Genomic DNA, 18256 nt, shown 5'->3' on the forward strand with positions numbered 1-18256 from the left:
GTGTTTCACAAACCTCGTCCACATGATTGGACACCGCAAGAACCTACCCACAAGTGAGGTAACTCAATGACATGAGCTATTTACTAGAGTTACCTTTTGGCACTCCACCGGGGAAGGTACAACTCCCCTCACAATCACCGAAGGCGGCCACGAACAATCACCAACTCATGCCGATCCTCCACCGCTGCACCAAGCCATCTAGGTGGTGGCAACCACCAAGAGTAACGAGTGAAATCCATAGTGCAACACGAACACCAAGTGCCTCTAGATGCAATCACTCAAGCAATGCACTTGGATTCTCTCCCAATCTCACAAAGATGATGAATCAAGGATGGAGATGAGTGGGAGGGCTTTGGCTAGGCTCACAAGGTTGCTATGTCAATGAAAATGTGCAAGAGAGTGAGCTTGAGTAGACCATGGGGCTTAAATAGAAGCCCCCACAAAATAGAGCCGTTGGCTCAAATATTTGGCTGACTGCGCATCGACCGGACGCTCCGGTCACAATGCACCGGACGCAGCACCGGACGCTCCGGTCGTGAATACCAGACGCGTTCGATCAGCCTATCGGACGTGTCTGGTAGCTCCCAGACTGCCACGTGTCCAATTCAAACTAGCCTAGCCGTTGCTGCCCATTCGCCGATGACCGAACGCTTATACCGGATGCACAAACACAATTGACCGGATGCTGAGCCACCGAGTCCGGTCGAGTCCAGTAAGCCACTAGGGCCGACCAGACGCGTCTATTAGAAACTGACCAGACACTAAGTCTCAGCGTCCGATCGAGTACAGTAAGCACCCACCGACGACCGGACGCGTCCGATCACATCGGACCGGACGCTGCCTGTGTCCGATCGACTGCTCTGCCGAACACTGCTTTTTCTGATTCACACCGGACATGTCTAGTGTGGCGACCGGATGCGTTCGGTCGCTGAGTACGTCGCCAAATACCAGACGTGTTCGGTCACCATACCGGACGCGTCTGGTAGCTGAGTACGCGTTCGGTCGCTGAGTACGTCGCCAAATACCGGACGTGTCCGGTCACCATACCGGACATGTCTGGTAGCTCTATAACCAGCGCGACTAACTCCTTTTCAACTCTATCTTCTTCACCCTTGCTTAAATATGCCAACCACCAAGTGTATCACCATGTGCACATGTGTTAGCATATTTTCACAAATATTGTCAAGGGTGTTAGCACTCCACTAGATCCTAAATGCATATGCAATGAGTTAGAGCATCTAGTGGCACTTTGATAACCGCATTTCGATACGAGTTCCACCCCTCTTAATAGTATGGCTATCGATCCTAAATGTGATCACACTCGCTAAGTGTCTTGATCACCGAAACAAAATGGCTCCTACAATTTTACCTTTGCCTTGAGCCTTTTGTTTTTCTCTTTCTCCTTTTCCAAGTTTAAGCATTTGATCATCACCATGCCATCACCATCGTCATGATCTTCGTCATTGCTTCATCACTTGGAGTAGTGCTACCTATCTCATAATCACTTTGATAAACTAGGTTAGCACTTAGGGTTTCATCAATTAACCAAAACCAAACTAGAGCTTTGAGTCTCTCCCTTTTTGGTAATTGATGACAACCCTTTCACAAAGATATGAATTGAGATTTAATTGAATTTATGTTGCTTGCCAAAGCATATCTACCATGTGTAAAAGTGTATGGATAAGTTTCATGAATTTCAAATGGTAGTAATTACTCCCCCTACATATGTGCTAAGAGTTTGGATTGTAGCTTACACATATGCTTAGATATGAAATATAGGAGTCAATTTCTACCAAATGATGCTAAGGTATAAGAGATGGACCTTTGAAGCATGATACCAATCGGAGTGCACCAATATACCATCCTTAGCACTATAAGTAACTAGATATACACAAAAACTAGAATACCCCATGAGATCAACATTACATGCAAGGGTCTAGTTTCCATAGAATGGACATAAGTCTAGTTACTTAGCCTATGCATGCTAGTTTTTCATTTCATCATTCAAACCTATAACTAGCATACACCACACAAGCATGGATATTGAAATTAGGGGCTATTGCGTTCTTGCCCCTACTTTGATGTCTAGTTGTGATTTTACCCCTGCTTTTGTCATCATTGTGATTTTACCCCTGTTTTTTGAAAACGAAGCTTAAGTTTACCCCTATTCCATGAACAGCAGGTAACAGTGTCAAATAGGCTCAATAAGACAAGTTTGCCCCTGTGAAATTACCTCTGCTTATCTGAATACACTGTGATTTTACCCTTGTTTTACCGACAGCAGACTCGCGCGCCGATCGTGGCGGCGAGGCGCGTCCCGCCTGGCTGCACTACCTCAGGAACTGCTCCATGGTCTCGAGGAGCTTGTCGTCGATGCGCCTGACGTCGGCAATGTTGGACGAGCGCACGATGCCGGCGTCGTCGCACCAGGCGTAGAAGGCACAGAGCGCGTCGATCTATTTGGCGGTGCTGACGTAGGTCTCGAAGGCCTTGGCGCACTCGGGGTAGTCCATGTCGAAGAAGCGATCGAGGAGGAGCGCGAGGACGAGCGCGACGTCCTCGTAGACTCTGAAGCTGTTGCTGAGCAGCGGGTGGAGCACGGCGCGCACGACGCGGCTGGCCCCGGCGGAGCCCGCGGGGCGGCACGCGAGAAGGCGGTCCAGCAGGTGCCGCAGGTGGCGCGCGCGGCCCAAGAGCGCCTCCGTGTCCATGTCGGCCGCCGCCGCCGCCGTGTGCGGTGGTCCCCTAACGTGGTCGTCGGCGAAGCGCGGCGCGGGGAGGAGCAGGACGAGGAAGCGGACGCGGTCGAGGAGGTAGGTGGTGTAGGCGCGGACGAAGGCAGAGTGGTCCCACGATGCCATGTGCGCCTCGTCACGGAAGTCGAGGAGCAGCGCGAGCACGGGCTCCCCCGCACGATGGCCGGTGAGGGTGGGGTAGAGTAGCTCGTGGAGGAACCACATGCGGCCCTCTCCGTCGGCGTCCTCGGTAGGGTCGGGGTCGGCATCGGCGGCGGCGAGGCATTGCAGGAGCGCAAGGCACTTGGCGGCGACGACGTAGTAGCGGGTCCTGGAGAGGCGGCGGGCGATGGAGGCGACTCAGGCGGGCGCCGTGTCCGTGGCGAACGCGAGGCGGAGCACCTCCCGCGCGTGGCGGTCGTCCGGGGTCCCGTCGTCGTGGGAGGTGGCGTGCACGATGGCCACGTCGAGGTCCAGCGCCACGGCGGCCGTCACCCGCGCGATGCCGATGGTCGCCTGGTCACCCGTGGTGGACGCAAGGCGGAGCACCTCCCAGCGCCTTGCGGATGGATATGGCAGCGGCCGGGCCGGGCGCCGGCCTGCTGCTGCTTTCGGTGCTCTTCCTATTGGGGTCTTGGGGATGGGGAATGAGAGAGACAGAGAGGACACGGTAGAGGATTGGGGGATTGGGAGGGTAAGAGTGGATAAGGGGTATTACTGTCTTTTGGTCTTACTGTGAAGGGTTTTGTTTTTTTTATTTTGTTTTATTCTAGATAAAGCTAACAGAGTTAAAAGTAAGGGTAAACTGAGTATCAGTAGTTATAAAGCAGGGGTAAAATCACAACGATGACAAAAACAAGGGTAAAATCATAATTGGACATCAAAGTGGGGGCAAGAACACAATATTCCCTTGAAATTAAGAACTTGTACCATGCAAGCAATTATATGAAATGTTCATTCAAATGCATCATACAAGTTTATGAGCTTGCTCCCCCTACTTGTGTGATAAAAAATTTTAATTGATCCCTTTCCTTTATCATATCTCTCCCCTTATGTCATATCTTTGTTTCTCTCCCCCTTTGTCAACAATTAGCACAAAAGGTGAGCTCAAATTATAGATAGGTTGGGGTGAAACCATATGAAATGAGGATTATTTTCCCAATTTGGTTCAATCTAGATTACTTGCAAAAGATATTTAACTCGGTTTGATCCAAGGACAAGCTTCTTCACACCTTATCTTGTACCATGTTGAGTTAAACACTTATAGCTCATTTTCTAAATCAAACACTAGGTTTACAAGCCCACAAACATGTCATATGCTACCACTAGATCATTTCAAACATACAAGCAATAGTGGTACCACACAAGCATCAAATTCATTTGATTTTCATAAATGAGCCTAGAACATGATAGGAATGACTAGATGCACTAAACAAGTCCTTAGCAATGGATGGATGACATGTCAATCAACTTTACCTTGCTTGCTTGAAGGAGAGGCATGTCATATAGTGGGGGTGCATCAACACATATTGGAGAAGTCAAGTATGTTCAATTCATTCCTTAGCTTGCAAAACCTCTTCTCATCAAGTGGCTTGGTGAATATGTCGGCAAGTTGATCTTCGGTGCCCACACTCTCTATGCAAATGTCCCCTTTTTGTTGGTGATCTCTTATGAAGTGATGATGGACATCTATATGCTTTGTTCTTGAGTGTTGAACCGGGTTGTTGGTGAGCTTTACAACACTTTCATTGTCACATAGCAATGGCACTTGCTTAAACTTGATTCCAAAGTCACTCAAGGTAGCCTTCTTCCAAAGTAATTGAGCACAACAACTACTGGCCGAAATGTACTCCACTTCGGCGGTTGAAAGTGCTACACTATTTTGCTTCTTTGATGACCAAGACACAAGTGATCTTTCCAATAGTTGACATATGCCCGATGTGCTCTTTCTCTCAACTTTGCATCCTGCATAATCGGAATCCAAATATCCAATCAACTCAAATCTTGCTCCTTTTTGATACCATAATCCAACATGTTGTGTATGCTTCAAGTACCTCAATATTCTCTTAGTTGCCTTCAAATGACTTTCTCTTGGTGAGGCTTGAAATCTAGCACACATGCATACACTAAACATCACATCCGGCCTTGATGCGGTCACATAGAGTAGACTTCCAATCATAGACCGATACATCTTTTGATCCACCATGTTGCCACTAGCATCACTATCTAAGCTTCCACTTGTCCCCATTGGTGTACTAATAGCTTTACTCTCATCCATTTCAAACTTCTTGAGCATGTCCCTGATATACTTTCCTTGACTCACAAATGTGCCATTCTTCATTTGCTTGATTTGAAGACCAAGGAAGTAACTAAGCTCTCCAATCATAGACATCTCAAACTCACTTACCATCATCTTGCCAAACTCCTCACAAAATTCTTGATTTGTTGATCCAAAGATGATATCATCAACATAGATTTGCATTACAAACAAGTCATTTCCAAGCTTCTTGGTGAAGAGAGTGGTGTCAACCTTTCCCATCTTGAATCCCTTAGAGAGTAGGAAATCCCCAATCTCTCATACCATGCTCTAGGTGCTTGCTTCAATCTATACAAAGCCTTTCTCAACTTGTAAACATGGTTGGGTTTCTTTTCATCTTCAAAACCGGGAGGTTGCTCAACATACACAAGCTCATTGATGTACCCATTGAGAAATGCACTCTTCACATCTATTTGGTACAACTTGATGTTGTGGACACAAGCATAGGCTAACAAGATCCTAATTGCTTCCAATCTTGCAACCGGGGCATATGTTTCTCCAAAGTCAAGACCTTCAACTTGAGTGTAACCTTGAGGCACTAATCTTGCTTTGTTCCTTATTACTATCCCATCTTGATCTTGCTTGTTCTGAAAGACCCACTTGATTCCAATCACATTATGATCCTTAGGCCTCTCAACTAAATCCCATACTTGGTTTCTTGTGAAGTTGTTTAGCTCTTCATGCATAGCATTGACCCAATCAACGTCCCTCAAAGCTTCATCTATCTTCTTAGGTTCTATGGATGCCACAAATAAGAAATGCTCACAAAATGAAGCCAATCTTGACCTTGTTTGCACACCTCTTGAAATATCACCAATGATAGTGTCCAATGGATGATCTCTTGCAACATTGGTTGGTTGAAGCACTTGCACTTGATTGCTAACATTTGATTGATCACTTGGTTGAGATGATGAACTAGCCATTTGTTGATCTTGCACATTGCCATCACTAGTGCTTACTTGGATTTGATCATGAGAACCACTAGCTTGCACATTTGAGTTAGAGAGCACTTGATTCTTGTCATCCTCAACATCTATCACCACTCTAGGCCTTATATCACCAATGTCCATGTTCTTCATTGCATTGACCAATTGAGTGCCTCTTACATCATCTAGATTCTCATCTTCCTCTTGGGAACCATTTGTTTCATCAAATTCCACATCATGAACCTCCTCAAGAGTACCACTAGCCAAATTCCAAACTCTATAAGCCTTGCTAGTAGTGGAGTAACAAAGCAAGAAACCTGTAAGGAAAATGGACCCTTGGCCCATTTACTTTGGATTTTGGTGTTTGATGACCAACACAACCAAATTGGACTAATGAATTTGCAAGTGTTTGTTTTGTAGTTCAATAGGGTGCAAGACATAACTTGGACGAAGGCGACGTGATGATCCAATGATCAACACCTCAAGCAAGACCTTAGGAGCATAAGAAAAGACCCAAGAGAACAAGCAAAGTCCAAGCATGAAGATTGGAACCAAGCCGCACGCAAGATCGTGAAGAAATAAGCTCACTGTGGTGACCGAATGCAGGACCAGACGCTGGACAGGCGACCGGACGCTGCGACCGGACACTGGGTGAGTGGCTCGGTAGATAGGCGATCAGACACTGGCGGCAACCGACCGGACGCAGGACATGAGCGTCTGATTGATTATAGTAAGGTTCTAGAGCGGCACATCTACGACTGGACGCTGGCTAGCGTCCGATCAGTATATTGCCGGCTCAACGGTTAGGACGACCGGATGCGTCCGGTCAGGACGATTCAGCGTCCGGTCAGTAGCAGTTTCGTGGGAATTCGACTCCAACGGCTACTTTCTCAGTGGGGCTTATAAATACAACCCCCAACTGGCCATTTGAGGTGTGTGGAGCTGAGGAAACATACCAAGGGTGTTGATACACCATTTTAGTGATCTCCACATGCATAGTGCTTAGTGTTTTATTAGGTGATTAGCATAAGTGCTTTGCGAAGTGCTTAGGTTGATTAGACCACCGCTTATGCGCTTGCTCTAGGTTTATGCCTAGTGTTTAGTGAGGTTTGCATACCTCTTGCCACCCCGTGCTTGCGAGCAAAAGTGTTGTACATCGGAGGGGCTTGAAGTCTTGTGAGATCACACCAACCACGTTTGTGGTGTGGCCGCCACCGTGTACCGGAGGGAACAAGGCCCGCGGTGTTTCGACCGGAAGCTTGATAGTGAAGATGGCGGGGAGCATCTAGGAGAGGCTTGCCAAGAGGCACATCAGAGACCCACTTGCGTGTGGGGAAGGCCCGAGGCTATCCACGGAGTTACCCGACCGAGAGCTTGGCCCTTGTGAGGGATTCCTTGCGAGGGGCTCCAACGAGGACTAGGGGAAGCTTGCGCGCTTCTCGATACCTCTGTAAAAATATCAGAGTCGTCGATGGGAGTTTGCATATCTCTACCTTGCTCTTTAGCTTCTGCATTAACATTGATTACTTTACTACATTTGTGGTAGAGATAGCAACACACTAGCAAAATCATAGTTGCACATCTAGATAGCTTATCTATTGCATAGGTTTTGCTAGGGTTAGAAAAAGAGGCCATAGTTTAGAGTAAGAATTTTAAGTTGCCTAATTCCCCCCCCCTCTTAGGCGTCTCGGTCCCTTCAATTGGTATTAGAGCCGATTGGCTCAAATTTGGACCTTTGGCTTAACCGTCGTTGAGCCGATGCTATTGTAAAGTGGTTGGGATGGATACCGCTAGGCCTCCTCAATTTGATGGCACTAACTTCCTCTACTATAAGGCTAGAATGGGTTGCCACCTTGAGGCGGTTGATTTAGGTGTATGGAGAGTCACTCGTGACGGGATGAAACCCATTAAGAATCCCAAAAAGCCCACAAAGAGTGACGAAAAAGAAATGCATTTCAATGCTAGAGCTAAGAATTGCTTGTTTGAATCATTTAGCATGGATGTGTTTAACCAAGTGTTCACCTTAAATACGGCACATGAAATTTGGTTAAAACTCCAAGAGCTCCATGACGGCACAAGTAATGTCCATGAGCAAAAACATTGTCTAGCTAAGCAAAATTATGATTCCTTTGCTATGAATGATGATGAGCTTGTTCGTGATATGTATTCTCGATTGAATCTAATTATCAATGAGCTCCATTCAATAGGATTATTAAAGCTAGATGATGCGGACATCGTGAGGAAGATCATCTCCGTTCTACCATAAAAGAAATATGCAAGCATCGGGCATTGTCATTGGCAAGCTAGTGGCATTTGAAATATCACATAAGATGGGTCAAGGAGAAGTATCTTCATCAAGCAAAGGCAAAGCTCTCGCTTGTAGCGAGAAGAAAAAGATGAAGGCCAAGAAAGTTGAGTCAAGCTCAAGCTCAAGCTCCTCAAGTGAAGAAGAAGAAGATGAGGATGATGATGAACAAGAATCAAGTGATGATGATCAATCTTCCTCCTCCACCTCTGACCTTGATGAAGAATCAATCAAACTTATCAAAAAGGTGGAGAAGATGATTGTAAGGCTCAATGTCAAGGGTGTGCCCATCCAAATTCAAGACCTCGTTTTCACTAATCAAAGAAACGAGCAAAGAAAGAGAGGATGCTATGGATGCGGCGAGTTGGGGCACTTTGTGGAAGTTTGTCCAAACAAGCCCACACCCAAGGCAAAGAAGAAGGCGTGCAAGAACAAAGCCCTCACATCAATAAGGTCATGGGATGATTCTTCAAGTGAAGATGATCATCACAAGAGGCGAGGGCACAAGCACTCATCATCAAGCTCTTCTCGTGTGTGCCTTATGGCACGAGGTAATGAAAGCTCATCCTCTAGTGAGAGCGATAGTGATGATGATTTGCCTTCTTATAATACAATTGTGCAACAAAATCGTAAATATGCTAAAGTTTGCACTAGTCAACAAAAGAAGCTCAAAAATTTAAAAGAAGAGCTAGGTAGTTCACAAGAAGCATACAAGAATTTGCTTGAACAATATGAAAACTTTGCAAATCTCAATGTTGAACTATCTACTAAAATTGAGCAACTTGAGGCTAGTGCAACAACAAATGAATGCACAATCAATGATAAGCAACTTGAAAAGAAAAATGAAAAATTAAAAGAAAAGTTAGCTAGCTCACAAAATGATTATCAAAGTTTGCTTGCTAAATTGGAAATCATGTGCAAACATTGTGATGAGCTAACTAATAAAGTTGCTAATCTTGAAGCCGTCAAAAATACCCCCACCAAGGCACCTAAAAAGAAAAGTTCTATCATTAAAAGGGACGCCTCTACTTCTTGCAATGATTTATGTTTAGACTCACCTTTGTGCAACCAAGTTTGTGTTGAGAAAGTTATTGTAGATACATGCACACAAGAGGTTGCAAAGGAAAATGAGGAACTTAAGCAAGAAGTAGCTCGCCTCACCAAGGACTTGACTCAAGTAAAAGGCAAGGCGAAGCAAGCTCAACTTCATCAAGATAACACCGTCAAGGGAGTGAAGAAGCTTGATGAAGGACAAACCGTGGTTTGCTACGTGTGCCACAAGGAAGGCCACAAGTCCTATGAGTGCAAGGTGAGGAATGGGGGAGGAGCAAAGAAGGAGGAGAAAAAGCAAACAAGCAAGTTCTCCAACACCTACACCAACATGGTGGACAAGAAGGCCTCCACACCTTATTTCTTGAAGAAGAAGAAAAATGACAAGGTGGTGGCCATCAAGGTGAACAAGCAAGCCAACAACGGGGTCAAATGCTTTTGGGTGCCAAAGGAAATCATTTCAAACATGAAGAGCACCAAGAAGGTTTGGATCCCAAAAGGGAAGTGAGAAGTCCGTCGGACATCGGGAAATTTGGAGACTTGGCAAAGTTTGAGTGCATTTCATGGGGTGCATCATGATGGACAAAGTAATTGCCAAGTAGGTTAGTGAATACAATGGACCCAAATTCCCCTTCCCATGTTAGGTAACTAGATGTCATTACTTTCTTTTAGTATTCATTTCAATTGGCATTGCTTTTCAATTGATATACTCTTAAAGCATCTAGTTATCTTTCATGCCTATGTTTGCATTTACATGCTTAAATCTTTTGTCATGCATTCAATAGGTATATCATATGGTAGGCTTGCTCGGTTTCATTATCAACCCTTGGAGCAAACCTACATGGTTTAAAATTGTTTAGGAGCACGGCACATAGTTTGTTTTACAATTATTTATCTAATATGTGCCAATGTCCAAATTGTAGATAATCTCTCCTAAATATCATTTTTGAAAATGATTCTCACATTCATGAGAAGTCATCTTTCAAGTGGTATTTTGACTCTAAAATCAATGTGCATAATTCCTACAAAGTGTTCCACATTTGTGTGCACATATTTAGGGGGAGCATTTCTACACCTTGGATGCTTTGAGACTAACTTTTTTTCAAATGGTATCTTTTTTTTTCCAAACCTATCACATGTGTAATAGTCTCATTGTAAGGAAATTGGAGTCCCCAGAGTTAAGCATCATTCTTCAATTGGCATCATCATGTTGATTTCATTTCATTTTTATATGCTTTCTCCATGCATTATATAGATCAAACTCTCTTGTACAATAAATTGCTAATTATGCATATGCCTTGCTTTCTACCATATGTATGCATATATTTAGGGGGAGCTTAGTCTATATAATGTGAAAGTCAAAATTTATGATTTATTTCACTCTCTACACAAAGGATCATGAAGTTTGACCCTCACTTGTGCTACTAATGTCTTCCTTTTTGGTGTTTAATGCCAAAGGGGGAGAATTTGAAGGAACAAAGGCAAGCATCAAGTTGATGTCTACAAGTGGTAATGGTCCGAGAAAGGGAGGAAAGTGAATTATGGATTAGTCTAAGTAATGGGAGAAATTTTTTTAGAAAGCTAGGCTTTAATCCATAATATCACATGGGGACATTTGCAAGGGCAAGACAAGCTTTTAAGTAAAAGTTTTAATTGGCATCTTACAATTGACTTCAATTGGTATCCCTAAATATCTTATTTGATTTCAATTGGTATCTTTAAGTATCAAATAAACTTGCCCTTTTGCATTGCATCCTAGCAAGTAGGTAGTTTTTAACTTCCAAATTCTTATTATTTGCTTGCCTTGGTCGTTATGGCATCAATCACCAAAAAGGGGGAGATTGTAAGGAAAATGGACCCTTCGCCCATTTACTTTGGATTTTGGTGTTTGATGACCAACACAACCAAATTGCACTAATGAATTTGCAAGTGTTTGTTTTGTAGTTCAATAGGGTGCAAGACGTAACTTGGACGAAGGCGACGTGATGATCCAATGATCAACACATCAAGCAAGACCTTAGGAGCACAAGAAAAGACCCAAGAGAACAAGCAAAGTCCAAGCATGAAGATTGGAACCAAGCCGCACGCAAGATCGTGAAGAAATGAGCTCACTGTGGTGACCGAATGCAGGACCAGACGCTGGACAGGTGACCGGACGCTACGACCGGACGCTGGGCGAGTGGCTCGGCAGACAGGCGACCGGACACTGGACCGGACGCTGGCGGCAACCGACCGGACGCAGGACATGAGTGTCTGATCGATTACAGTAAGGTTCTAGAGCAGCACATCTGTGATCGGACGCTAGCCAGCGTTCGATCAGTATATTGCTGGCTCAACGGTCGGGACGAACGAACACATCCGGTCAGGACGATTCAGCGTCCGGTCAGTAGCACTTTCGCTAGAATTCGACCCTAACGGCTACTTTCTCAGTGGGGCTTATAAATACAACCCCCAACCGGCCATTTGAGGTGTGTGGAGCTGAGGAAACATACCAAGGGTGTTGATATACCATTTTAGTGATCTCCACATGCATAGTGCTTAGTGTTTTATTAGGTGATTAGCATAAGTGCTTTGCAAAGTGCTTAGGTTGATTAGACCACCGCTTATGTGCTTGCTCTAGGTTTATGCCTAGTGTTTAGTGAGGTTTGCATACCTCTTGCCACCCTATGCTTGCGAGAACAAGTGTTGTACATCAAAGGGCCTTGAAGTCTTGCGAGATCACACCAACCGCGTTTGTGGTGTGGCCGCCACCATGTACCAGAGGGAACAAGGCCCGCGGCGTTTCGGCCGAAAGCTTGATAGTGAAGACGACGGGGAGCATCTAGGAGAGGCTTGCCAAGAGGCACATCGGAGACCCACTTGCGCGTGGGGAAGGCCCGAGGCTATCCACGGAGTTACCCGACCAGGAGCTTGGCCCTTGTGAGGGATTCCTTGCGAGGGGCTCCAACGAGGACTAGGGAGAAGCTTGCGCGCTTCTCGATACCTCGATAAAAATACCAGAGTCGTCGACGGGAGTTTGCATATCTCTACCTTGCTCTTTAGCTTCCGCATTAACATTGATTACTTTACTACATTTGCGGTAGAGATAGCAACACACTAGCAAAATCATAGTTGCACATCTAGATAGCTTATCTATTGCATAGGTTTTGCTAGGGTTAGAAAAAGAGGCCATAGTTTAGAGTTAGAATTTTAAGTTGCCTAATTCACCCCCCCCTCTTAGGCGTCTCGGTCCCTTCAAAACCTTTATCACATTTCTTTTCAAACTTACTCAATCTAGTGCCTTTCTTCAATATATAGCATTTACAACAAAAAACCCAGAAGTATGCTATGTTGGGCTTTCTTCCATTTAAAAGCTCATAAGGTGTTTTCTCCATCAAGGGGTGACAATAGAGTCGATTGCTATAGTAGCAAGCCGTGTTGATTGCTTCGGCCCAAAATGAATGACTCACATTGTACTCACTCAACATTGATCTTGCCATATCAATCAATGTTCTATTCTTTCTTTCAACTAGCCCATTTGATTGAGGAGTATACTTGGCCGAGAATTGATTTCTAATTCCAAATTCATCACATAGCTCATCAATTCTAGTGTTCTTGAATTCACTTCCATTGTCACTTCTAACTTTCTTGATTATTGTTTCAAACTCATTGTGAATACCTTTGACAAATGATTTGAATGTTGCAAACACATCACTCTTGTCAACAAGAAAGAACACCCATGTGTATCTAGTGAAATCATCCACAATTACAAATCCATATTTGTTTCCACCAATGCTAGTGTATGTGGTTGGTCCAAACAAGTCCATATGCATCAACTCAAATGCCTTAGATGTGCTCATCATGCTCTTTTTAGGATGTGTGTTACCAACTAGATTTCTGGCTTGACATGCACTACATAGCTTATCCTTCTCAAATGTGACATCTTTCAAGCCTCTAACTAAGTCATGCTTAATCAATTTGTTCAATTGTTTCATTCCAACATGACCAAGCCTTCTATGCCATAACCAACCCATGCTAGACCTAGTGATCAAACATGTTGACAATTGAGCTTCTCTAGCATTGAAATCAACCAAGTATAGATTCTCATATCTAAATCCTTTGAATATCAAGTTAGAGCCATCTACACTTATGATCTCTACATCATCCACACCAAATATGCACTTGAAACCAAGATCACACAATTGAGCTACCGATAATAGGTTGAAGTTCAAGCTCTCTACTAGTAGCACATTGGAAATGCTCAAGTAATTGGATTTTGCAATCTTACCAAGCCCTTTGACCTTGCCTTTGCCATTGTCACCAAATGTGATACTATCAATCTCATTGCTCTTGTTTTCATTGATTGAATTGAACATTCTTGGATCACTAGTCATGTGTTGTGTGCACCCACTATCAAGCACCCAATGCCTTCCTCTGGCTTTATAATTTACCTATAAAATAAGATCAATTCTTTTTAGGTACCCAAACTTGCTTGGGTCCTTGTAGGTTAGTTACCAAGGTCTTTGGTACCCAAATGGCCTTCTTCTTTGGGCCCACAATTGGTGTACCAATGAACTTAGCCTTCACACTATTGGCACCCTTATAAAGCATGTAACAAGAATCAAATTTGATTGAGGATACATTAGGTAGCTTGTTCTTGTTAGTCTTGCAATTTTGCTCTATATGCCCAACTTGCTTGCATCTATTGCAAAACCGACCATTGCCCTTCACAAAGCTAGCTTTGGGAGTGACAAAGGCCGCCTTGCCTTTCTTAGGGGTATAGCCTAATCCCTCTTTGTTGAGAGAAAACCTTTGGCTACCCAAGCACTTTAGCAAGCGGGCATCTCCACCATAGGCATTGCCTAAGGCACGAGTGAGCTCATTCACCTCCTTCTTGAGGGTCTCATTTTCCACTTTTCGTGAGTTTTCATAAGTGAGACCATCACTCAAGGGTGAAGTGGAAGTGGTAGTGCTACAAGAAGTGTTAGTGGGAGCAACAAAAATAGATTCATCAATAAGATCACATGTTAGTCCCACATCACGTGATATGATCACTTGCTCCTTCTTGGCTTCCTCCACTTTGACTTGCTCAATAAGAGAGGAGTGAGCCTTTTCAAGCTTAGAGTGAGCTTTGCCAAGCTTCTCATGGGCTTCCATTAGCCTCTCATGAGTAGCATTGAGCTCATCAAAAGATTGCTCATCTCATTGCAAGCGTGCACTTGCTCACACATGTCCAAGAGCTCCTCCTTGGTGTACTCCTCATTCTCATCATCATCATTCCTACAAGAGTCACTTTCACATTCATCATATTTTACCTTGGTAGGCTTTGCCATGAAACATGTCGATGGAGTGTCGAAGATGGAGAGCTTCTTGTTGATGGCGATGCTTGCTAGTGCTCTCTTGATGGATTTCTTGTCATCATCACTAGAGCTATCACCATCCGAGGAACCATCACTATCCCAAGTGACTACATAGCCTCCATCCTTCTTCTTTTGGAAGGTCATTCTCTTCTCCATCTTTTCATTCTTATCTTTCTTGTGCTTCGTCTTCTCATCTTCATCATTATCACTATTGTAGGGACAATTTGCTACAACATGATCGGGGCTCTTGCAATTGTAGCATCTTCTCACATACTCTTTGCTCTTGGTGTGATCTCTTCTCTTTCTTGCACCATAGCCCTTCTTCTTCATGAATTTTCCCATCTTGTGGACAAATAGGGCCATAGCTTCATCATCAATATCACTAAGATCATCATCATCGCTTGATTCTTTCTTGGACTTGCCCTTGTTCTTGGATGATGATGAGCTAGCCTTGAATGCTATACTCTTCTTCTTCTTGTCTTCTTCTTCCTTCTTGTCATCCTTGTCATCCCCCTCCCTTTCCACACGGTATGTCTCTTGGGTCATGACATCACCTAATACTTGGTTGGGGGTAATCTCCTTCAATCCTCCTCTTATGATGAGCAATCTCAACATCTCAAATCTTGGAGGTAGGCACATCAAGAACCGATGAGAGACATCATCATCCTTGATCTTCTCTCTAAATGCCTTCAAATCATTGACAATCACTTGCAAACAATGGAACATCTCCAAAATGCTCTCATCTTCCTTCATCTTGAAGCTTGTCAATTTATCCTTGAGGATATACAACTTGGCACTCTTCACCGCTGGTGTGCCCTCATATGTTTCCTCCAATCTCTTCCACACCTCATTTGCTCTTTTACAATCCTTGATTTGCTCAAACACCTTGGAATCAATGGCATTGTATATGGTGTTGAGAGCCATTGTATTGCATTGCTTGTTGATCTTATCTTGGTTGGTTGAATCATCGGGATCAATGATAGCATAGTCATTCTCGGTCACTTCCCATACTTGATCATTGATTGAACCAAGATACATCCTCATCTTTCTCTTCCAATAATCATAGCATGTGCCATCAAAGAACGGTGGTTTGTCCCCCCACATGGTTGAACACAACTTGAGCCATAATTTGAGACCAAGGTTGTTAAGCCTTTAATTAAACGGTGACCATGGCTCTGATACCACTTGAAAGGTCCTAATATGGCTAGAGGGGGGGTGAATAGCCTATTTGAAAATCTACAAATCAACTAGAGCAATTTGATTAGTATGACAAATATCCAAATGTAAACTTGCTCTAGCTCTACAAGGGTAGCAAGCCACCTATCCAACAATTCTAGTTGCAATGATAGCTAGATACACAATTTGCTATGATACTACTCAATAAGAGCTCTCAATCTTTCTACTCCAAAGAGCTCCACTAAGCAAACTTAAATAGCAAAGCAAGCTCTCAAAACTAATTACACTAAAGAGCTTGCTACAACTAATTTGCAAGAATGTAAACGAGTGAGTAGGATGGTTATACCACCGTGTAGAGGAATGAATCAATCACAAGATGTATATGAAACCAATCACCAGGAGAATATCAAATGGCAAGAAACAACCAATTTTTCTCATGAGGTTCACGTGCTTGCCAACACGCTAGTCCCCGTTGTGTCGACCAACACTTGGTGGTTCGGCAGCTAAGAGGTGTTTCACAAACCTCGTCCACATGATTGGACACTGCAAGAACCTACCCACAAGTGAGGTAACTCAATGACATGAGCTATTTACTAGAGTTACCTTTTGGCACTCCACCGGGGAAGGTACAACTCCCCTCACAATCACCGAAGGCGGCCACGAACAATCACCAACTCGTGCCAATCCTCCACCGCTGCACCAAGCCATCTAGGTGGTGGCAACCACCAATAGTAACGAGTGAAATCCACAGCGCAACACGAACACCAAGTGCCTCTAGATGCAATCACTCAAGCAATGCACTTGGATTCTCTCCCAATCTCACAAAGATGATGAATCAAGGATGGAGATGAGTGGGAGGGCTTTGGCTAGGCTCACAAGGTTGCTATGTCAATGTAAATGTGCAAGAGAGTGAGCTTGAGCCGGCCATGGGGCTTAAATAGAAGCCCCCACAAAATAGAGCCGTTGGCTCAAATATTTGGCTGACTGCGCATCGATCGGACGCTCTAGTCACAATGCACCAGACGCAGCACCGGATGCTCCGATCGTGAATACCGGACGTGTCTGGTCAGCCTACCGGACGTGTCCGATAGCTCCTAGACTGCCATGTGTCCAATTCAAACCAGCCTAGACGTTGCTGCCCATTCGCCGACGACCGGACGCTCATACTGGACGCACAAACACAATTAACCAGACGTTGAGCCGTCGAGTCCGGTCGAGTCTAGTAAGCCACCAGGGCCGACCGGACGCATCTATTAGAAACTGACCGAACACTGAGTCTCAGCGTCTGGTCAAGTACAGTAAGCACCCACCAACGACCGGACGCGTCCGGTCACACCGGACCGGGTGTTGCCAGCGTTCGATCGACTGCTCTGCCAAACACTGCCTTTTCTGATTCACATCGGACATGTCCGGTGTGGCGACCGGACGTGTCCGGTCGCTGAGTACGTCACCAAATACCGGATGTGTCTGGTCACCATACCGGACGCTTTTGGTAGCTCTATAACCAGCGCGACTAACTCCTTTTCAACTCTATCTTCTTCACCCTTGCTTAAATGTGCCAACCACCAAGTGTATCACCATGTGCACATGTGTTAGCATATTTTCACAAATATTGTCATGGGTGTTAGCACTCCACTAGATCCTAAATGCATATGCAATGAGTTAGAGCATCTAGTGGCACTTTGATAACCGCATTTCGATACGAGTTCCACCCCTCTTAATAGTACGGCTATCGATCCTAAATATGATCACACTCGCTAAGTGTCTTGATCACCGAAACAAAATGGCTCCTACAATTTTACCTTTGCCTTGAGCCTTTTGTTTTTCTCTTTCTCATTTTCCAAGTTTAAGCATTTGATCATCACCATGCCATCACCATCGTCATGATCTTCGTCATTGCTTCATCACTTGGAGTAGTGCTACCTATCTTATAATCATTTTGATAAACTAGGTTAGCACTTAGGGTTTCATCAATTAACCAAAACCAAACTAGAGCTTTCACATGTTCAAATTTCTTCCAAGGATCCACTTTTGGAGAAGATGGTCCTTCAGCGAACACTTGGGCAAGGTCCAATCCAGTATCCTCATAAAACTGAACCAGGTCCTCAAAATCAACGTCCAGTAAGTCTAAGTTTGAACCATATTCATTACGAATGACAAGAGGGGGGACTGATTGTTGTGATTGTTGTCTGAGTTGTGCAACACCTTTCCCTGCTCTAGTCTTTTTCTGTGCCACCTCAAATGACTTGGTGAGAGAGCGGTCATAGTCCGATTTTGGTAGGGTCTTTTGAGATTCCCGCTTTTTCTGGTCCACCTTCTTTCTTAGAAGATCTGGAGGTAGGTAGAAGTACGGTTTCTCCGGGTTCTCCCTCGCTTCTCATTGTTTTCTTACTTTTTCGAAGAAACTG

At 44.4% G+C, this 18256-nt stretch overlaps 1 pseudogene; it reads right to left on the reverse strand.

Moving 5' to 3' along the window:
- Positions 1 to 2201: 2201 nt before the first annotated feature.
- The window catches only part of LOC136460130 (probable clathrin assembly protein At4g32285), a 66438-nt pseudogene continuing 50383 nt past the window's right edge, over positions 2202 to 18256 (reverse strand).

This window comes from Miscanthus floridulus, chromosome 1 (genome assembly GCF_019320115.1).
Source record: "Miscanthus floridulus cultivar M001 chromosome 1, ASM1932011v1, whole genome shotgun sequence".
NCBI classification, from domain to species: domain Eukaryota; kingdom Viridiplantae; phylum Streptophyta; class Magnoliopsida; order Poales; family Poaceae; genus Miscanthus; species Miscanthus floridulus.